The sequence below is a fragment of the Myotis nattereri genome (assembly GCF_964212035.1).
Source record: "Myotis nattereri genome assembly, chromosome: 1".
Lineage (NCBI taxonomy): Eukaryota > Metazoa > Chordata > Mammalia > Chiroptera > Vespertilionidae > Myotis > Myotis nattereri.
In genome coordinates, this window is record NC_138075.1 from 178,539,929 (window position 1) to 178,560,853 (window position 20,925).

Here is a 20,925-nt window from a genome sequence, read left to right on the forward strand (position 1 = left end):
AGCTCATCTTGGTCACATAGGTGTTTAGAGAATAATTCTAAATAGGCACATGAACATATAATTATAAAACAGCTTCATAAAAGCTGTGATACAGGCAAATTCTCAGCCAGATTCTTATATCAGGGAAACAGGCATGGGGGAAGCCAAAGGCCATATGAGTGGCTGTCCAGAGTGCAAGGTCATAGAAAGGGAAGTGTACTTGTTTGCTCTTCCTGCTCTCCTGCCCTGTGCACTCAGCTCCAACACTGCATACAGGAGATCACTATGGTCTCTCATCTTCTAATCCTTAAAACTATATTCTTCTCCATTAAGATTTCCCATTAGGCTATAAGCACCCCCTAGCCCTGGGACCCCCAAGCCAATTTAGACCCTGTGGAGCTCTGAATGTTACTGGCGTGGCCAGCAGGAGAGGCAGGGCTGCTCTCTGAGGTCTTGCCGCTGTAAGTGTGATTCGTGGACCAGCGGCAGCAGTATCACCTGGGAGCTTGTGAAAAATGCAGAGCAGCAACTCAGCTTCTTCCCAGGCCCATTTAATCAGAATGTGTGTCACATTCTCCCATGCTCTCATGTTCCAGCCATAATGGTCTTCTTCTGCCCCTGAAACTCACCAAACACCTTCTGGTCGCCTGACCATTTGTGGTTCGCTCTGCAGGTATGTCTCTCCTCTAAGTCATCCAATGGTAGGTTTTTGCTTCCTCATTTAGGCTTCACTCAAATGCTCCCTCTTCAGAAATGTCTTATCTGACCACCTCTCAAAAGCAGTCCTCCACACAAGCGACAGCATTAAGTTTTATAGTATCAATAATGTTTGTCAATATTGGAAAATGTCTCTCTTAATTATGTACTTATTTTCTGTCTCTCCTTACCCAGGGTTTTTCCTTTATTCAAAAAATCCACTCCCCATTCTCCTTCTCCCACAGAGGCAAACATTCCAGTGTGCTCATTTTCTGTCTTTTTATTTGTGTTTTTACAAAATGTATATTCTTGTATTTTGTACGTATTTTCATTTATGCAAAGGCATTGTGTTATATATACATATTTCATGATATTTCTTCCATTTTCTACTAGATACTATATTTTTAAATTATATAATTTTGCTTTGTGAATATCAAATCTGTTGTTTCTAAGTGTTGTATAATTTTCTATGGTATATATCCATCCTTCCAAAGATGGACACCCAAATACCTTCTAGCTCATAACTATAACAACACAAAAGAAGCTTCAAAAAATATCCTTGAATATTTACCTGTACATATTCTCTGGGACATATAGTATACTCAGAAATTGGGCTGTACATATCTTTAATTAGAGTAAATCATACACGATGGCTCTCTAGAATGGCTTCACAGTCTAATCTCTACCATTGACCCAGAATTTAAGTTCCATGAGAATAGGGCCTATATTTATTTTGCTCCATTAGAACACACTGTCCAAATATAAGAAAGAAAAGGTGAGCCCTAGCCAGTGTGGCTTAGTTATTTGAGCATCGTCTTATGCACCAAAAGATTGCTGGTTTGATTTCCAATCAGGGCACATACCCATGTTGTGGATTTGATCATCGGTTGGGGTGCATTAATGGGCTTCTACCATGATGGGAGCTGTATATAACTATTGCATGATACTATGTTGGGTACCAAGAGTGTAAAATAATGCACTTCATACTTTCTTTTTATTATACATAGATATAGATTAAGATATATACTGGATCAAAAATGTAATTGGATTTAATTTTTAATTTTTTGTTTTATTCCACCCATCCTCCATCTCTGGCAACCACCAATAATCTATTTCTCTGTATCCATAAACTACCCACCTCCTAGCCTCAGATTCCATATATAAAGACATAATATGATATGATTTGTCTTTCTCTCTGTCTGACTTATTTTACTTAACATAATGCCCTCAAGTTCCATTCATTTTGTCGCAAATGGCAAGATTTCATTTTTTATGGCTGAGTAATATATATATAATCTCCATTTTCTTTATCCATTTATCCATTGATGGACACTTAGGTTGATTCCAAAATCTGGCTATTGTATGCTGCTGCAATCAATATAAGGATGCATATATTTTTCAAGTTATTGTTTTTGTTTTCTTTGAATAAATACCTAGAAGTGGGACTACTGGGCCATACGGTAATTCTGTTTTTAATTTTTTTAAGAACCTTCGTATTGTTTTCTATATTGGCTGCACCAATTTACAATACCGCCAACAGTGCACAGAGTTCCCTTCTCTCCACATTCTCACCAACACCAGTTAATTCTGTTTTTTGTATTTTAGTTTAAAAAATTATTTTATTTAATTGTATTTTTATTAATTTGAGAGAGAGAGAGAGAGAGAGAAACACTGGCCTGTTGTTCTACATATCCACTTATTCATTGGTAGACTCCTGTGTGGTTCCTGACCAGGGAGCAAACCTGCAGCCTTGATATATCAGGACAATGTTCCAACCACCTGAGCTACCCATCAGGGCTTTGTCTTTTTTATAACAGCCCTTCTAACAGTGAGGTGATATCTCATTGTGGTTTTGACTTTCATTTTCCTGATGATAATGATGTTGAGCATCTCTCATACACCTATTGGCCATCTGTCGGTCTTCTATGGAAAAATGTCTACTCAGATCCACCCATTTGGATAGTTTGTTTTTTTGCTATTGAGTTGTATAAGTTCTTTATATATTTTGAATAATAGCCCTTTATCAGATATATAATTTGCAAATATGTTCTCCCATTCAGTAGGTTGCCTTTCATTATGTTGATGGCGTTTTTGGCTGTGCAGAAACATTTTAATGTGCTGTAGTCCCACTTATTTATTTATTTTTAAATATGTTTTTATTGATTTCAGAGAGGAAGGGAGAGGAAGAGATAGAAACATCAATGCTAAGAGAAAATCATTGATCAGCTGCCTCCTGCATGTCCCACACCGGGAATGGAGCCTGCAACCCAGGCATATATCCTGACCAGGAATCAAACTGTGATCTGCTGGTTCATAGGTTGATACTCAACCACTGAGCCACACCAGTTGGGCACTGCTTATTTATTTTCCCTTTAGTTTCTTTTGGTTTTGGTGTCAGTAATTAAAAAAATTTATCGCCAATACCTATGTCAAGGAGCTCATTGCCTATGAATTCTCCTAGTAGTTTTATGATTTCAGGTCGTATGTTCGAGTCTTTAATCCATTTTGAGTTAATTTTTGTCCACAGTGTAGGATAGTAGTCCAGTTACATTCTTTTGCATGTTGCTGTCCAGTTTTTCTAATTCTATTTGTTGAAGAGACTGTCCTTTCCCCAATATATATTCTTGGCTCCTTTGTTGTAAATTAATTGACCATACATGTGTGGGTTTATTTTTGAGCTCCGTATACTGTTCCATTGATTTGTGTGTCTGATTTTATGCTAATATCATACTGTTTTAATTACTATGGCTTTGTAATATAGTTTGATTAGCATATTATCGTATTCAGTATACTAGTATATTCAGTACATATTCAATAGAGCAGCATTGCATACTGAGCTGGTTAGAAGTAAGATAAAGACAGAGAGGAAGGAAGTAAGGGTCTAGGACAGCAGTGGGCAAACTACGGCCTGCGGGCCAGATCCAGCCCGTTTGAAATGAATAAAACTATTGAAAAAAAAAGACCGTACCCTTTTATGTAATGATGTTTACTTTGAATTTATATTAGTTCACACAAACACTCCATCCATGCTTTTGTTCAGGCCCTCCGGTCCAGTTTAAGAACTCATTGTGGCCCTCGAGTCAAAAAGTTTGCCCACCCCTGGTCTAGGAGCTAAAAGTTACTTCAAAGTAAAAAAAAAACACACAAAACAAAACATGAAAAGAAAGTAATTGAGCAAATAAGCTTAAAAGGTGGGAGGTGGGGGTCACAGAATGTGGTCTAATGATTGGGTTCTCTAGAGAACAGCTTGAGATAAAGCTCACTTACTAAATCTTTTTTTAAAGACAGTGATAAATATATTTTTATTTACTTTGTTGAGTCAGAGACTCAAAAATTATTGATAAAGTAGATATCAGGCAAACAGGAAGTTGCTTTAGAAGTCCAATTACCTTAGAGTTTATTTAAATTAAGAGGAAACGATCATAATGTTTTCATGCAATATATACTTGGTTTTTTAAATAACAATTGTGACAACAGAAAAAATTAAGGAATGGTGCACTTGTGATCTATACAAAACACCGACATTTTTGGGTTGTACATAATTTAAAGAAATGTCTCAAACATTTCTTGAAATACTGTTGTAGCCAATACATAGAGGCATGTTTTAGATGGGCACATTAGAAAAGAAAGGGAAAAAAAAAGTCACACTGGGATTACTCAGTTTCTTCAAAATCACTCAGCAAGAACAAGGACATTCAACTTTTATACAGTACCTTGACTTAAATCCAAGAGCAAAAGTTAAGGATTTCCTTCTCTATTTATGATAAACAACTGCATGGTAAACTTAGATGACTTTCCCCTGGATTTTCTCTGGGCAAGGCCTTTTATATTGTTTTATTTAAAAGAGGGCAGGTTCATCCAGCCAGTGTGGCCCAATGGTTGAGCATCGACCTATGAACCAGGAGGTCATGGTACAATTCCTGGTCAGGGCACATGCCCAGGTTGTGGACTCAGTCCCTAGTGTGGGGTGTGCAGCAGGCAGCCAATCGATGATTCTCTCTCATCATTGATGCTTCTATCTCTCTCTCCTTCTTCCTTCCTATCTGAAATCAATAAAAATATATTAAAAAAAATAAAGATGGCAGGTTTTGCACTTTTATACTGATGTCACCAATGTTTGTATTCTTGGGATCTCAGGAAGATTCATATTCCTTACAGCTGATAGAGAACAGGTGCAGTGGTTCTCAACCTTCCTAATGCCATGACCCTTTAATACAGTTCCTCATGTTGTGGTGACCCCCAACCATAAAATTATTTTCGTTGCTACTTCATAACTGTAATTTTGCTACTGTTATGAATCGTAATGTAAATATCTGATATGCAGGATGTATTTTCATTGTTCGCGACGCACAGGTTGAGAACCGCTGGTAGAGCTACTGCTAAGCCAGCCTTAGATTTCTCCAGTTAATTTTGTGCATCAATTTGTGTAACAATTTCATTCATGTTGGTCTCTCATACCATTCCCCCATCACCATTTCTGCAAGAATACTGTGAACCTTGTCTACACGAAAAATTAAATCCAGTTCACAGATTTTCAAAACACTTGTCTAATGTTTACACATATACTTGAATTAGATCTAAAATGCTAACTTCACATTGAAGAATCCACACAGAAGACAAAATATAATGTTGCATAATGTCTATAAATAAGTTTGTTGTCAGATCCTCCAATTAATAATCTTCTTTCTTAATTAGGGGATGTTATCCTAAGGAAGCAGGAGTGAGGGGGGAAAGGGAAATGAGGGAGAGAAGGAGAAAAAGCAGATTCAAGGTGGTGTATTACCCATGTGTCTACAGCTTCTCTAGAAAACAAAGATGGTTGCTGAGTCATGCTAAAGCAGCTGAAGCACAGAACCGCTGCATCTTTGAATAGCTCTTAGGTGAGCAGGAAAGCTGAGCAATTATCTGCTGATTCCTGGCTACTGTTTCTCAATGGTCAGTCGGCTCCACAGAGCATTAATTCCACTGTATTTCTGGGGTATTTGGGGCGCCTCCAAACAGCAGCTGGGGAAGCCAGAGCTTCTGTGGGTCCAGTTAAGTCAGATCTGGGAGCTTGAACTACTGAGGCTCCCTCTGTGGGTGATATGCTGGTGTGATCTTCACTCCAGGGAAGGCTGAGGGTGGTGACAGCATTTGTCTGGGCTTTACAACCATGAGGCACTGCTGTGACCATTGTGTCTGAGAAGCATGCAGGGCTCAGCTGATCTGCTTATACACTATCCAAATGAATGATTTTAGAAGAGATTGCAGTTGTGACTGTGGGAGTTGATGGCTGAAGCTGAGTGGAGATGAAGGAAATTGGATATGAGGTTTAAGGAGTTCAGAAGTCAAAGTATTACATGGATGGTCCACAGTGACTTTGAAATAGTACAGAATGGAGGGATGCCAAACACTGTGTCTAATGCATAGTTAGTGTACACCACTGGCTATGTTATTTAATGAGCACACATAACCAGAAATAAAAAATCACTGTTTAGAAAAGTTAATGCAGATAAAAATAGAAAATTAAATGTATTTATATATTGGTCCTTTATAGTAAAATTTATTATTACCTGATTAATTAGACAGATTCTTAAACTCTGAATTATGTCATTATTCCAAACAATTATCTTTATTTCAGAAGAAAAATAAAAAACATGTTTCATTTTTTTCCTATGGAATTTCAGAAACATAAATACAGTCCTTCTAGGAAATAAGGCATGGCTTTCTCTATCCCTAGTATCTGGATTGCAGTAGATGCTGTGAGAGATAACAGCAAAGATAAATCAGTGAACCATGCCCTCCAGATGTTTACAGTCAAGCAAGGATGATAAGAAATCTGGATAGATAACAATAATACAAAGTGGAAAGTGATAAATACCATAAGAGGATTGAGATTAAGTCTAGTTTTATGGGAGTTCTGAAGAAAAGGTGTACACCTAGAAGTAATGATAGAAGCTAGAGGGGAGAGAGGGAAGGAAGGAAGAAAGGAGGAAGGAAGGAAGGAAGGAAGGAAGGAAGGAAGGAAGGAAAGAAGGAAGGAAGGAAGGAAGAGAGAGAGGAAACCTGGGACAATTTAGAATGAGTAAGAATGGGGGTAGAGGAAGGAGGACACTTAAGGAGAGGGACTGGTCAATTCAAAATGGGGACACACGTAGGCTCTAGGTTAGTGGTTCTCAACCTTCTGGCCCTTTAAATACAGTTCCTCATGTTGTGACCCAACCATAAAATTATTTTCGTTGCTACTTCATAACTGTAATGTTGTTACTGTTATGAATCGTAAATATCTGATATGCAGGATGGCCTTAGGTGACCCCTGTGAAAAGGTCATTCAACTGCCAAAAGGGTCGAGACCCACAGGTTGAGAACCGCTGCTCTAGGTACTACCTGGAGGGGCTCAGAAAATCCCCCACATGTGCTGTGAGTCAATACTCATGGGCTCATCCTCCTTCCCACCAGGGATTAGGGAGAGATTTGGCAAATGAGAGGCCATTGTCCCCTTAGAGAGACAGGAAAATGGAAAATGGTGCTCCCAGAGCTGGGCCTGAACAATTGTGTGATGTTAGTAATGAGCTCCCTTAAGAGGAAGTAGAGACACCGAGTATAGGGTTCTCTCTCAAGTTTCTAGTATTTCGGTAAATAGGATTTTTGTTTTGTTTTAAGGAAAATAGAGATAGTAGATTGAAGAGCAGAATTTTTTATTGTTTTTTGAAGAGTTGAGCTATGTATATTCTGAAGATACAAGAATTAATACAAAGTCCCTGCTCTGAAGTGCCAAAAGGGGATAGAGAAGTTAATAAGCATTTGTGACCTGGAGTGGCACACTGTTGTGGGATCACAGAGAACCACTATCCCACAGAATCAGCGAGACTTCATGAAAGAAATAAATGGTTTTGAGGTGAATAAATGGATTGAGGTTAGATAGCAGAAGAACTGTGGTGGAATCAATTGGCCCAGTTTCATAGCCATACCGAGTGAGGCTGGCAAATGCTGGTATTTATCCTGAGTTAGGGTTATGGCAAAATAATGTATATGAAAGAAGGGCACAGTGACCTAAGTTTCTAGCCCTATTGATGGAAATGGCTGCCCATGGGGTCAGTGTGGTACGATAAGCAAGTCAGAAGACAAATGAAAGAAGAAATCAGGGAAGGAAGCAAAAACAAAGAGATGGTGAGAAACTGGAGTGAGAACCACCGGGTGGATGGTTTTGTCCCTTTCATAGCCTCAGAAATCTTTCGGTGACACATGGGGGACTGCTCATCTTATCGCTTGGGAAACTCTGATCTGGGGTTCAAGAGTGAGCACAAAGCCAGGTGTGAGGAGGTAGGTGGCTGAACAGAAGTCTGTGTGTGAGGGCAGCCCTCTGTGAGACAATTCATCCCAAGCAAACAGAATTCAGGCTGGATGAACTTGAACTAGAACTTGGTCATCCAGGGGCTTGGGAGTCTGAGTTCAGCATGGAAGCATACCTATAACCTAGTCCCAGCTCAATCCCTTGGATGCGGGTCCATGCAAGTGATATCTATAAAACACTGAGGCTGCTGGGGACTTGTCTGTGCAGCATGGAGATGGGCATGTTACTCTCCCCTTTTCCACAAGCTATGTCTGAGCTTGGACATCATAAGAACCCTAGGGCGCGAGTGGCAGTGCTTGGCAGAGACCATGGCACCTGGTGGAGCTGAAGCACATCCAGGGGGCATTCGTTCATGTACACAGGTCCATACTACCTGTGGGCTCTGAGAAAGCTTGTAAAGTGGGCCTGGAGGAGGGCTGGTTCCTCAGTCAATGGCAAGGCAAGGAAAGACCAGTGGATTTGGGGCTTCTCACTGTCTCTGTAGAGGCAGGTCAAAATTTCCGCCTCTAGAATTATGTAGATTGGCTTTGTCACTTATTAGCTCTGTGAACTTGATCAGGTTGTTTAACTCTTTGAGCTTGCTTCCAGAGGGTACATTTACCACCTCAGGTCCACAGAGTAGATGAGAAATTGAATGTATGTCTTTAACATGTGGCAGAGTCAGACCACACACACACACACACACACACACACACACACACACACACACACAACCATTCCAATTCTGCCTGAAGGTGCTTCCTCCTCACTCCTTGCTGAATCTTACTCATCTTAAATTTAAATGTCATATTTCAGAGAAGACATCCCTCAGCCTCCATTACAGACTCTGGATTGCCTACCCAACATCCATTCCCACCGTCTCCTTTTGTTTGGGTATCAGCTCCTCAAAGAACTCTTGAAGGGTTCAGGGGCAAATGCTGAAGAACTTAGGCGATTACAGTAATCCTCCCTCCATTCCCAGCATTTAGGCATGGGCATGGGACTTGGTTTGGACTAATGACAAGTGAGAAGGCATCTACTGGGAGCTTATGGGATAGATTTCCTCATTCTTTAAAAGAGGCACTCTGCTACCATTGGGCATTGGCAGGATTGGCTATCATAAGGGGGGCTGTTCCAGCCAACCTGGGAATCTGGGAGATGGGAGGGGGGTGAAAAACGGAAACAGCTTGGGCCCTCCCTAACATCACTGAGTTGCTGAGTTCGCCAGCTAAAGCCTCTCGACCTTGGAACTTCTAGCCATATGAAACTATAAATGTCCTTATCATTCAAGAAACTTTAAATCGGGTTAATTATTAATTGCAGCCTCCCACATCTAAATTATGACCACGTATTTTTAACTCTCATATTTTCCTTCATAGCATTTATCACATATAGAGTTTCTTTTGTATTTATTTGTTTGATGTCTCTTTCCCCCACTGGACTGTAGATTCTAAACTGCAGAGACCACAGGTTGATTTTGGTCACCATTTCATTCCCACGTTTAGCAGCAGACCTGAAGCCCAGGAGCTGCTCAGGCACATCATTTTTCTCCTCCTCCTCCCCCTCCCCCTCCTCCCCCTCCCCCTCCTCCCCTTAGGCCTCCTCCTTGTTCTCTACAATTCAGTGTGGTGGTGCTGACCCAGCACAGGATTGGTGGAAAAGGACCTATGGTGTATTCCCCCTCAAACGCTGACGAGTTGGGTGGCCCTGGGCAGCAGCCTGCACTACATCAATGGCTTTCAAGTTTTCACCTTAAGGAACAGTAAGAAAATACATATTACATGGCTGACCCAGTGCATGCATATTTAACCGCAATGAAAGGTTTACAGAGCATGCTCTTACTATGTGAAATGTCCTCTGGCATTTTTATTTCATTCAAAAAACAGCAGCTTTGACTCAATACATCAAATTTTGGGACCCATTAATTAGCAACCCACAGTTCCTTCTAACGCCCCTCTCCAAAGAAACTGGACTAAATGAAGTGGATGGACTTGGCAAATCTCTGATTTTATCTTCTTTGCTGTTAAACTGAATGTAAACATCTAGTTCACTGACTTAAAAAGTCCATTGTTATAGTGACTTAACAATGACTTAACTATTTTCCCGTTTCCTGTGGAATTCTTCCCCATTCCCCATCTGTTCTGGTGGGGCTATTTTGAAGGCCTGTGTAAAATGGCTCATGTTTATGAAAAGTACCTTGTGTTTTTTTTTCTTATTTTTTTCCAGTTAGCACAAAAACAAACAGGACTACATTCCTCATCCTCTGAAATTTAATGGCCCCATTCGACATGTTTACGTGGGCCTCATTTCTATATGTTTTTGTATATACTAGTGCCAAATGGTGTTACCCTAGCCCCACTGCCACCACGTGTCTTAAAACCCAAGAGAGTTGGGTTCTAACATTCTCCAGCACAGTGGAGAATAGACCCTCACTGTACTTCCCATTCCTCAACACTAAACTGCCCTTGTCCTCCTGGATTTGCCAGTGAAATTCCTCCGGGGGGCAAGAGGAAAGGGAGAAAGCCACACGAAGGTCTCACAGCTTCAGAGCACAGCAAATAACGCGGTGGGGTATACATATATTTAGAAAACCGTAGTGTAAGCCTCAGGAAAAAAGAAAAAAACACCACCACCAAACAAACATGTAATCAAAAGGCGACCGGAGAGCTTGAGTGATCAAGAAAACTCCCTGCCAAAAAACCTTCAGATTCAGAAGGAAGGTATACTTTCATCACGTGAACTGGCGAACTGGATCAAGTTCTGGCCTCAGAGTCAGGGAAGAGCGCGTCGCCAAGCTGCTCCGGGGTCACATTATCTTCCAGAAGGGCACTGGTGTGACAGGAGGGCACACCCGGGATGTGTGCGCCTGTTTGCGCTCTGGGAGGGAAGGTTAGGTGGGAGAGAGCCTGCAGGGAACACAGACGGGAGGGGTGGGGTGAAAGGGAGGGGCGGAACCAGGTACGCCTCCCAGAACTTTCCTCTCCCCTCGTCCCACACACTTGAAATAGAAATAATAACAACATGGGGAAAAAATGCTTACAACCACGATGCTATCTCTGTACTTAAGTTGCCCCACTCTGGAAGGTATAGGGTATAAAGTGCAGATTGCGGCTATCGGCGATCGCAGCCCGCTGGTCTCGGGAGTAAAGGTTCAAGCTGGTGTGGATACGCGTGCGAGTGACCCCACTTCCAGGGAGGCGGGCTCCCGGCTCTTCCACGCCAAAGCCCGGGCTGACCCCTGCCCCCCTCCTTTTTCTCCACTCCTCCCTCTTTCCCTCCCCTCCCTCCTGGAGCGCGACTCCTCTGCACCGGCCCCCGCGGAGGCGCCTGGCGGCAGCACCGACGCCGACGCCGCCGCAGCTCCTGCCCGCAGCGCGCTCGCCCGTCCGCCCGCCGCCCGCCGCCCGCGCTGCCCGGCTCCGAGTAGCCCTCGCGGCGGTGCCCGCAGCCCCGGGCCCGCGCGGCGCGCCCTGCGCACGGCCGGGGCGGGCTGAGCCGACCTGCCCTCGGATCGGGCGCTGGAGGCTGCTGGGGAGGGCGGCGTGGGAGAGGACGCCGAGACGCAGGGGCGGCCGCCCGGGTGACCAGCTGCGCACCTGGAAAGTTACCGGGCTGCCTGGTGAGGTTCGCGGGCTGGGGGTTCGGGCGCCGGGAGGGACGGGGCCGGGGACGCGCGCGTGTGCCTGCGGTGCGCGCCTCGCCCGCCGTGCGCCTCTGTTCCCCGCCCGGCGGGTCTCGTGCCGGTGCTGTTTGCGTGTGGACGCGGGCAGGCGTTGCGTTCGCTTGGTGCGGCAGCCTCTGGTGAGCTTCTGGAGGCGGGGAGGGCTACTTCATTTTAAGCAGCTCGGCCAGGGGCGGAGGGGAGAGCTTATCCCCAGAGGGGGGTTCTCAGGGTGCTCAGCGCCGTTAGCCCGTTAGCCCGTTAGCCCGGAGCAGCCCTGGAGTCTTGCTCTGGGCCGGGGGCTTGCGCTGCTGCCAGGGCGTGCGCTCCGGGTCCGCTTCGTGGGGCTGTGGGTCGCTGCTGGAAGACAGGACTTGGGCAAGGACTTTGGGAGTCCTTGTAAACTTGTGTGGGTGTCCTGTGGCACTCCCAGCACCGTGAGGCGCCTTCACATCTCTTGCTCTGTATTTCCAGGTGATGAAGAAACAAGAGCAAACACATAAAAACAATACATCAGCCACTTGGGAATGAGAGAAGAAACAGCAAAGGGTTCGAGTTTGAGAAAAACTAGGGTGCATTTGAGAACAGAAAGAAACAACGCAGGCAGAATTAACAGGTAGAAAGGTCTGACAAATTCCTTGGTTTCCTTATTTTCATCTTGTCCCTGAAGTTCCCAGAGATTTTTTTTTTTAAAAAATAAGAGAGCAACATACGCCTGCCCCTCCCCCACAGTTCCTTAGAAATTATTGTCTCTTTGTTGCAAGTTTCTTCTTTGCAAGGTGATCATCCCACATACATACAGCATCTGTTGCCAGTGCTGCTGCTTAATTTTACACAGGAGGAGCTACCATCCTGGAGAGTTCTCGCTGGGGAACTGGAGGCCATCCTCTCCATGGGAACACCGTGCACCTAAGAATCAAAGACATAAAAAGGCAGTGCAAAGAGATCTTTCTCTTTTATGGAAAATACTCCACTTCAGAGTTCTGAAGTCCTTACAAGTGAAGCTGATTCTCCTCAGAGTGAAGGCATTTGCTGCCTGATTATTGCCCAACTCTTTTGATCCATATTGTCTGGCTTCCTTAGGCCAGTTATTTCCAACCCGTGTGCCGCAAGGGTATGCGAGGACATTTAAAAACATGCAATTTTTTTTTTTTTAAACAGTGTGTTTAGTCTCGGGCACTTACCTCTTTTTCCTTAGATTATAAAATATAAAAAAAACAACAACAGCCAACACAATATCCATCCTGGGTGAATGAATCACAATTATACTTATTTTTTTAATCAGTAAAATATATAATACGTTTTTGGGTGTGCTGCAGAATTTTAGTAATTAGTTTATGCCTTGAGATAAAAAAGGTTGAGAATTGCCAATCTAGACCATTTTCCTATTAATTATCCCCTTTCCCCCTATGTCTTTATTTTCTCTATCTTCACTGGTTCATTATTGTGGCCTTACAAATAGCTCTCTTTTCCACTAACTGAAAAATCCCTACTCTGAGCACCGGCTCTTCCCATGGTCCTTTGTCCTAACTCTTTCATGAAGGCTAAATTCAGTGTTTTCCCCCTCTTATCTCAATTTTTTTTATATGCCTGTGGGGTATGAACTGCAGCCTGCTCACCTCTTGAAAATGTTATCTTCATTGCCTCCATGATACTTCTTCCTAGCGCTCTTAATTGTACAATTATACTTTCTCTATCTTTGTTGTTTCTCCTCCTTGTCCTGTTTATCTATAGATAATTGTCTAAGTATATGTACATAACAATAGAAGTGTTCCTTTCTTCTCTCCCGTAGTGATCTCATTTTTGAATGGGACTTCAGTTCTTACCTCTGTGAAGAGATCTCTAGCCTTGACCTTTCTTCTTGGTTACTATCTGCTAGACATTTTCACCTTCATGACTCAGAGACACTCAAACTCAACATAGGAAGATTCATTACTTTCTCATAAAGCATGCTCATTCCCTGGACTTTGGTCCATGTCACAGTACCTAGCCCAGGGGTGGGCAAACTTTTTGACTCGAGGGCCACAATGGGTTCTTAAACTGGACCGGAGGGCCGGAACAAAAGCATGGATGGAGTGTTTGTGTGAACTAATATAAATTCAAAGTAAACATCATTACATAAAAGGGTATGTTTTTTTTTTTTTTTGTAGTTTTATTCATTTCAAACAGGCCGTAGTTTGCCCACCGCTGACCTAGCTCATAGGTTGTACTCTATTCATTTTTTCATGAATGAATGAGTTCATAGTACTACCTTCCTCCAAGCCTTGTTAGATCAAAACATTGAAATCTTTTTTGACTCCCCAGTGAATTACCACATTTAGATATTCTGCCCCTGCAGTATTCCTCCCACCATTTTCATTCTTTCCTATTAATCCCTCCAGATCCTCTCTCACTTTTACCAAAACAATAGACTCCCCCCCCCCCCCCCATCTGTAGTTTCTCTTTCAAACTTCATATAGACCTAGACACTCTTCCTCTCGTCATTGCCAATCTACTGGGCACTTTTATCTACTTCTTCAGCCTCTATTTCTGTATCAGTGATTGCTACGTATTTTCAGTTCCCCTCTTCTCATTTTCTAGTCCTTAATTTCTTACTGCCTACTGAACTCCTCCACCCTAAAATTTCCACAGGTCCCTCAAACTGAGGGTGTCCAAAATGAAACTCATCCTTTAAAATCTGCCCCTCATTTGAGTTAATGACATCACCTCTTACCCATTTGCCACAATGGAAACTTCCAGACCTTTATTGTTTCTTCTTATCACCACTCAGATTCTATAAGCTACAATCTCCTGACCTACATCTGTAAAATGGCACTTCTCCGTGTTTGCCTGTTTATCTGATCCTGTATCACCGAAAAGTAGCTGAATAGAATGTCACCAAATTTGGCAGTGAGACTATAGGATATGTGGCAGTTACACAATTCACTGTGGACATTCTGCTGGGGGAAGGGACGCTTCAAAAAGATAGTCAACCTCTGGAGTAGCTGGAACTGGTTCAATGAGAAGCTTGTATGACTGCCTAACAGGAGAATATTACTCTCCAAATTGGATGCTGTGGGTAGAGAAAACATGCAGTAGATTCAAACCCGAGTCCCAGGTCAGTGGTCACAAGATCAGATAGACAAATGTTTGAATGGTGGCAGTGATAATGGAAGTGCGTTATTTCACATAAGGAAAACTCTATGTGGTTTGCTTCAGGGAGGAGGAGCAGGGATTTATATAGTCAATGATGGCTAATTATTTTCTAAAAGAACTCTGGTGAAACCAAGTTAAGGATAACATCAAATATATGTTTCATATGTTCTTAGGAGACTATCTACAAAAGCCTGTATAATCACTCCTCTGCTTCCAGGCTACACTGCCCATATCATGAAAAAGAATCTATTCTATTTTTCATGATTTATTGAAAGGGAGGAAATTTCAAAGTTATCTATAGCCGTAGCTTTTTAACAGATTCCTTATGACAATGTGTTTCTCTTCTGGCTCCCATGGAGATGGTTCGTTTTTTCTGGAGTTCAAAAAGTTCAAGACATTAGAGTAAGGCTGGAACTCTGTCTGGCCATGACCGGTCCCATCACCTCCTACTGGGATTGGTGCAGTAGCCTTTTACATTTCCTTCCTCTAAGCTCTTTTCACTCCATTTCATATTTGTTGCCAAGAAAGTTATTTTTCTAAAGGCCAAATCTGACCATATCACTTGAAATAAACTTGACCTACACTAAAATCCTCATACCATAACATGGGGTATGATGAAGTTTTCCAGTATCTTTTTCAGCTTCATTTCTCTTCTCTCTCTACTCCTCATGTATTTCAGCCTGTTCCTGACTATGCTATTAACTTCCTTGCATTCACTCCTTAGTACATTTTTTTTTAAATAATAGCCTTTAATTTTTAGAGCAGTTTTAAGTTTATAGAAAAATTAGGTAAAAAGTACAGAGAGTCCTCATATACTCTCAGTGAGCCGCCCTTTCCCCTCTTCTTAACTTCTTGTGTTAGTGTGGTACATTTGTTATAATCGGTGAACCAATATTGATATACTATTATTAACTAAAGTACATACTTTTCAATAGGGTTTATTCTTTATGTTGTATATTCTAAGAATTTGGACAAATGTACGAAGACATGTATCCACTATTGCCATATCAGACAGAATGGTGGCACTGCCCTATAATTGCCCTGTGCTCACCTATTCATTCCTTCCTCCCTCGCCCCAAGTCCTTGGCAACCATTCATCTTTTTACTGTCCCCAAGTTGTTTCATTCCCAGAATGTCATATAGTTGTAATCATACAGTATGTAGGTTTCTCAGGTTGACTTCTTTCACTTAGTAATAGCCATTTAAAGTTCTTCCATGTCTTTTTATGGCTTGATAGTTATTGCTTTGCATACTGAATAGTATTTACTTGTCTGGATCTACCAGTTTGTTTATCCATCTATCCATTTGAAGGACATCTTGGTTGTTTCTAAGTTGTGGCAATGATGAAAAAGCTGCTATAAACATCCATGTACAGATTTTGGTGTGTTTTCATATCAGTTGCATAAATACCAAAGAACATGATTGCTGGGTTGTATGATTATTTAACTTTGTGAGAAATTGCCAACTGTTTTCCCAAGTGGCTGTGTCATTTCACATTCCCACTAGCAATGGATGAGAATTCCTGCTGCTCCACATCCTCTCAATTGTTAGGTGTTGTCAGTGTTTTGGCCATTCTAATAGGTGTGCAGTGGTATCTCACTGTTGTTTTAATTTAAGATTATCTAATTACATATGATGTTGAGCATCTTTTCATATCCCTATTTACCACATATGTATCATCTATGGTGAGGTGTCTGTTTCTCTTTTTGCCCATTATTCAGCAGTTATTTGTTTCCTATAGGATTGGACAAATGTATAAAGACATGTATTCACCATGTTGACTGTTAAGAGTTCTGTGTATATTGTGGATACCAGTTCTTTATTTGATATGTATTTTGCAAATACTTTCTTCAGTCTATGACTATTGTTCCATTCTCTGAATATAGAGTCTTTTGCAGAGGAGACATTTTTAATTTTAATTAAGTCCAACCTATTCATTTTTCATGGTCTGTGCCTTTGGTGTTTTATCTAAAAACATTATTAGCCTTGGCTGGTTTGGCTCAGTGGATAAAACGTAGGCCTGTGGACTGAAGGGTCTCGGATTTGATTCCAGTCAAGGGTATATGCTTGGTTGCAGGCTCAATCCCCAGTAGCGGGGGAGCCAATCAATGATTCTCTCGCATCATTGATGTTCCTCTCTCTCCCTCTCCCTTCCTCTCTGACTCAATAAAAATATATTTATAAAAAAAATAAAAAAATAAAAATAAAAACATCATTAAACCCAAGATCACATAGATTTTCTTCTGCATTTTATAGTTTTGTGTTTTATATTTAGGTCTTTGATCCATTTTAAGCTAATTTTTGTGAGAGATTTAAGGTCTGTGTCTAGACTCATTTTTTTTTTTTTTTTTTTTTTACATGTAGGATGTCTAGTTGTTCCAAAACAACTTGTTAAAAGAACTACCTTTTCTCCATTGAGTTGCCTTTGTTCCTGTGTCAAAGGTCAGTTGACTGCGTTTGTTTGGGTCTGTTTTCAGGGCTCTCTATTTTGTACCATTGTTCTATTTGTCTATTACTTCACTAATAGCACTGTTTTGATTATTGCAGCTTTATAGTAAGTCATGAAATCTGGTAGTACCAGCACTCTGACTTTGTTCTTTTATAATATTGTCTTAGCTTAGTACATATTTTTGAGCAATATGATTTTCTACTAAGATGAGTTATTTTGTTGGATAAATAATGTTACAATAATAATAATAGTACTATTTAATATTTATTAAACACATACTATATGTCAAGCACTGTGATAAACTCTTATCATGGCTTATCTAATTTAACCCTCTTACAGCTCTAAATAATACGCAACAATATTTTATCTATCTGCCTATTGATCAATCTATGTGCTTATCTATCTCTTCTATTATTGACACTCTACCCCCAAATCATGCCCAAGGTCATATTAAGTGCAAGTGCTTGGATTGGGACTCTATAACCTTCGCCAGCACCCTACCATGTCTCATATTTACAGATTTCCAAAATGTGTATGTGTGTATTTTTATATCCGACTCCAGATGGATAGAGCGAGAAATAGATATTTTCTAGATCAAAGCCAAGATGTTGGTTTCTAGCTACTTTAGGACTGAGGAAAAACAGACAACAAACCCTGATTCCTCCCACATTGGCTGCCAGGTGTTAATCTGCCTGCAGGAACCTCACAAGAAAGTGTGGACGAAAGGGGCCACATGCTGACCTGGCAAGCTCAGGGGAGGCCCCTTTCGTCCACAAAAGCGTTGCTTTTCCAGAGTCTTTTCTAGTTACCTTTTATGCATGACATTTCCTAAATAGTAAATTAATGTCATAACAATGGATAATTTTGTACAGCTTTCCTCTCTCTTGCTAAATGCCACTTCTCATTCTGTTCCTCTCTCCTGTCCCAGAGGGCAGAATACTGCTTTCACAGTGAGCCATGTCTTTCTGTGTTGCCTTCAAAGATAATGAGGTGGTTCCTTTGGAATAAGGAGTTTACGGCAGTGTGTGTCAATAGTTAGAGGTCCTGTGAGGGCATTGCAAAGGAGAAGTCCCTGCGTCCTGGAACCTGGGGTAGGCCATTCCTGAGGCTTTCTGGTCTCCATCGCTTGGTGGGCTTCCCTTAACAGAGAAGGTTTCTCAGGCTGTTTGTTTCAGAATGACTTCTCTCTTTTTCCTTTTTTAGAGAATTTTATTTGGAATGAAAATATAGAGCCCATCCCAGTGACTTCTTTTCTTTCTTTATTTTTTTTAAAAAATATATTTTATTGATTTTTTACAGAGAGGAAGGGACAGGGATAGAGAGTCAGAAACATCGACCAGCTGACTCCTGCATGCCCCCTACTGGGGATGTGCCTGCAGCCAAGGTACATGCCCTTGACCGGAATGGAACCCAGGACCCTTCAGTCCGCAGGCCGACTCTCTATCCACTGAGCTAAACTGGTCAGGGCGTGACTTCTTTTCTTAATGGAAGATATAATTCAGGCAGAGTAAGATCCCCCCCACCCCCCAAGAGAATAATTTGCATTTTTAAAGACCTCTTGTCTGGAAGACCTCTAGTTTACTAGACTATTGTCCCACCCAGTGGGGATCTCCTCTGGGCATTTCCTCAAAGGAGACACTAGGTGCCTTGTCTCTTCACTTAGCAGAAGAGCTGCCTGGTGCTTATTACATGTCAGATATTACTCCTGATGCCTTACTAACACACTCCTCATAGTAACCCATACGAGATGGATATAACTATATTTATTTTCTAGATTAGAAAACCAACAGTTCTATCTAAGTAATTCATAGAAGGTTGCATAGCTGGGGATGGAAAATTGTTTTTCTACCTTGGATAGCCACTCTTCATTGCTCATGTTAAGTCCTGGTCTTTATCTCCATGCTCATTTCTTTTTTTAAAAAATATATATATTTTATTGATTTTTTTATAGAGAGGAAGGGAGAGGGATAGAGAGTTAGAAACATTGATGAGAGAGAAACATTGATCAGCTGCCTCCTGCACACCTCCCACTGGGGATGTGCTCGCAACCAAGGTACATGCCCTTGACTGGAATCGAACCTGGGACCCTTCAGTCCGCAGCTTGACACTCCATCCACTGAGCCAAACCGGTTAGGGCCAAGCTCATTTCTTATTACTTTATGTGCTGCCTTCTGATTAGAAGAATGATTTTAATAACATATAGTTGCTAGATTGATGGAGCAACATCCTGTGGTTCATTTCTCTTTGTGGCTAGCAATACATATTTGAGAAATAGCTTATCTGTCTTAGTGACTGATACAGGAAGCAGAGTGAATCCAATTAGGTTTTATGAAGCCAGACACTCGAAGGCTTGGCTTGAGGGACAAAAAAATTGAATGGGTGAACTCACTAAGAAATCAGACATAGTATTGAGCCATTTGGTAACTTACATATCCTAAATTAGTGACTTGAAAGATGGGTTGCTCTCATTTCATCCCTCTTTGGAATTGTAAATAACTTGAAAGATTTATACAGCTTTCAAACGTATTCCATTAAGACCAGATAATAGTTGGTGTTTTGGGAGAATTTAACATCTTCTACTTAATCATGCTTCAGGTTTGTAAAATTATTGTTGGATTGGACAGAATGTTTTGAATGCCATTAGCAAAAATGATTCTAAGTCTTTTCATATTTAGAATTCTAGAACTGTTTTCTGTGTCAAATTTGAAGGCAAATTCATGGAACTATGCCCCTGATATAGTACATGACAGGTCTTAGTTAACAGTTGTTCAATGATTGAAAAATTAGTTGTTAGTTTAAAGTTAGATTTAAAAGATTTTGTTTTCACTTTTGTTCTGTTTTTTTTTTTTTTTTTTTTTTTTTTAATAGGGCAATTCCTTTTCCTCCAACTCCCTTCCTTCCATCCTGCCTTGGTTCAGTAATGCTTGTCCATGTAACAAAAATGTGCATGTAGAAGATGGCTCATAGCTGCATGCTACAAATGTGCGCACATTAATTTTGGATGCCTTTGGGAGCACCCTCTCATGCCTGTCATTCAGAATCTCATTCAAGGTTATTCTTAGGTCCCAGTCTGATGTCTTCTGAATTGCTTCTTCAGGAGACAAGGGTATCCAGGGCTACTTCTTTGAATTCTAGTCTCCTCAACCTTTTTATGTATTCTGAATAACTAGGAACAGTACGTGCCACCAAGTCAACAGATATTGCAACATGTATAGGCAATTCTCTGGAGACTAATATTCATTAATGATTGCTTGGAACCTGACTTCTATGAATATCTAAGTACTGCAAGATTACTTTTATAAGTACTTTATTTTCTGTCTGTACCATCCATCGTAGGCAACCTACATTGGCCATTTGGCTGCATCTGTTTGAAACTTAGAGGCTGTTTTACATCTTTATGTCTCTGTCTTTATTGTTGTGGAGGTCATGATTATTCTGGGAAAGCCAGGGAAATCAGAGTAAGAATTTCATTTCTCTCTGAGTTTGAAATTTGGAGGGAGAGAGGGGCAAGAATGTGTGGGTTATATAACTTCAAAATTTCATTGATCTCTTCTGATTAGATAATGAGAGGAAATTAAACTTAATTCACAAGTGTTATAATGCTGCTTTGGTTATGGCTGTCAAAAACTGCACATGCAGAAGTGTGAAGTTCAAATAGGTAGCCTAGAATGACTTAAACGTATCTTAATTGAT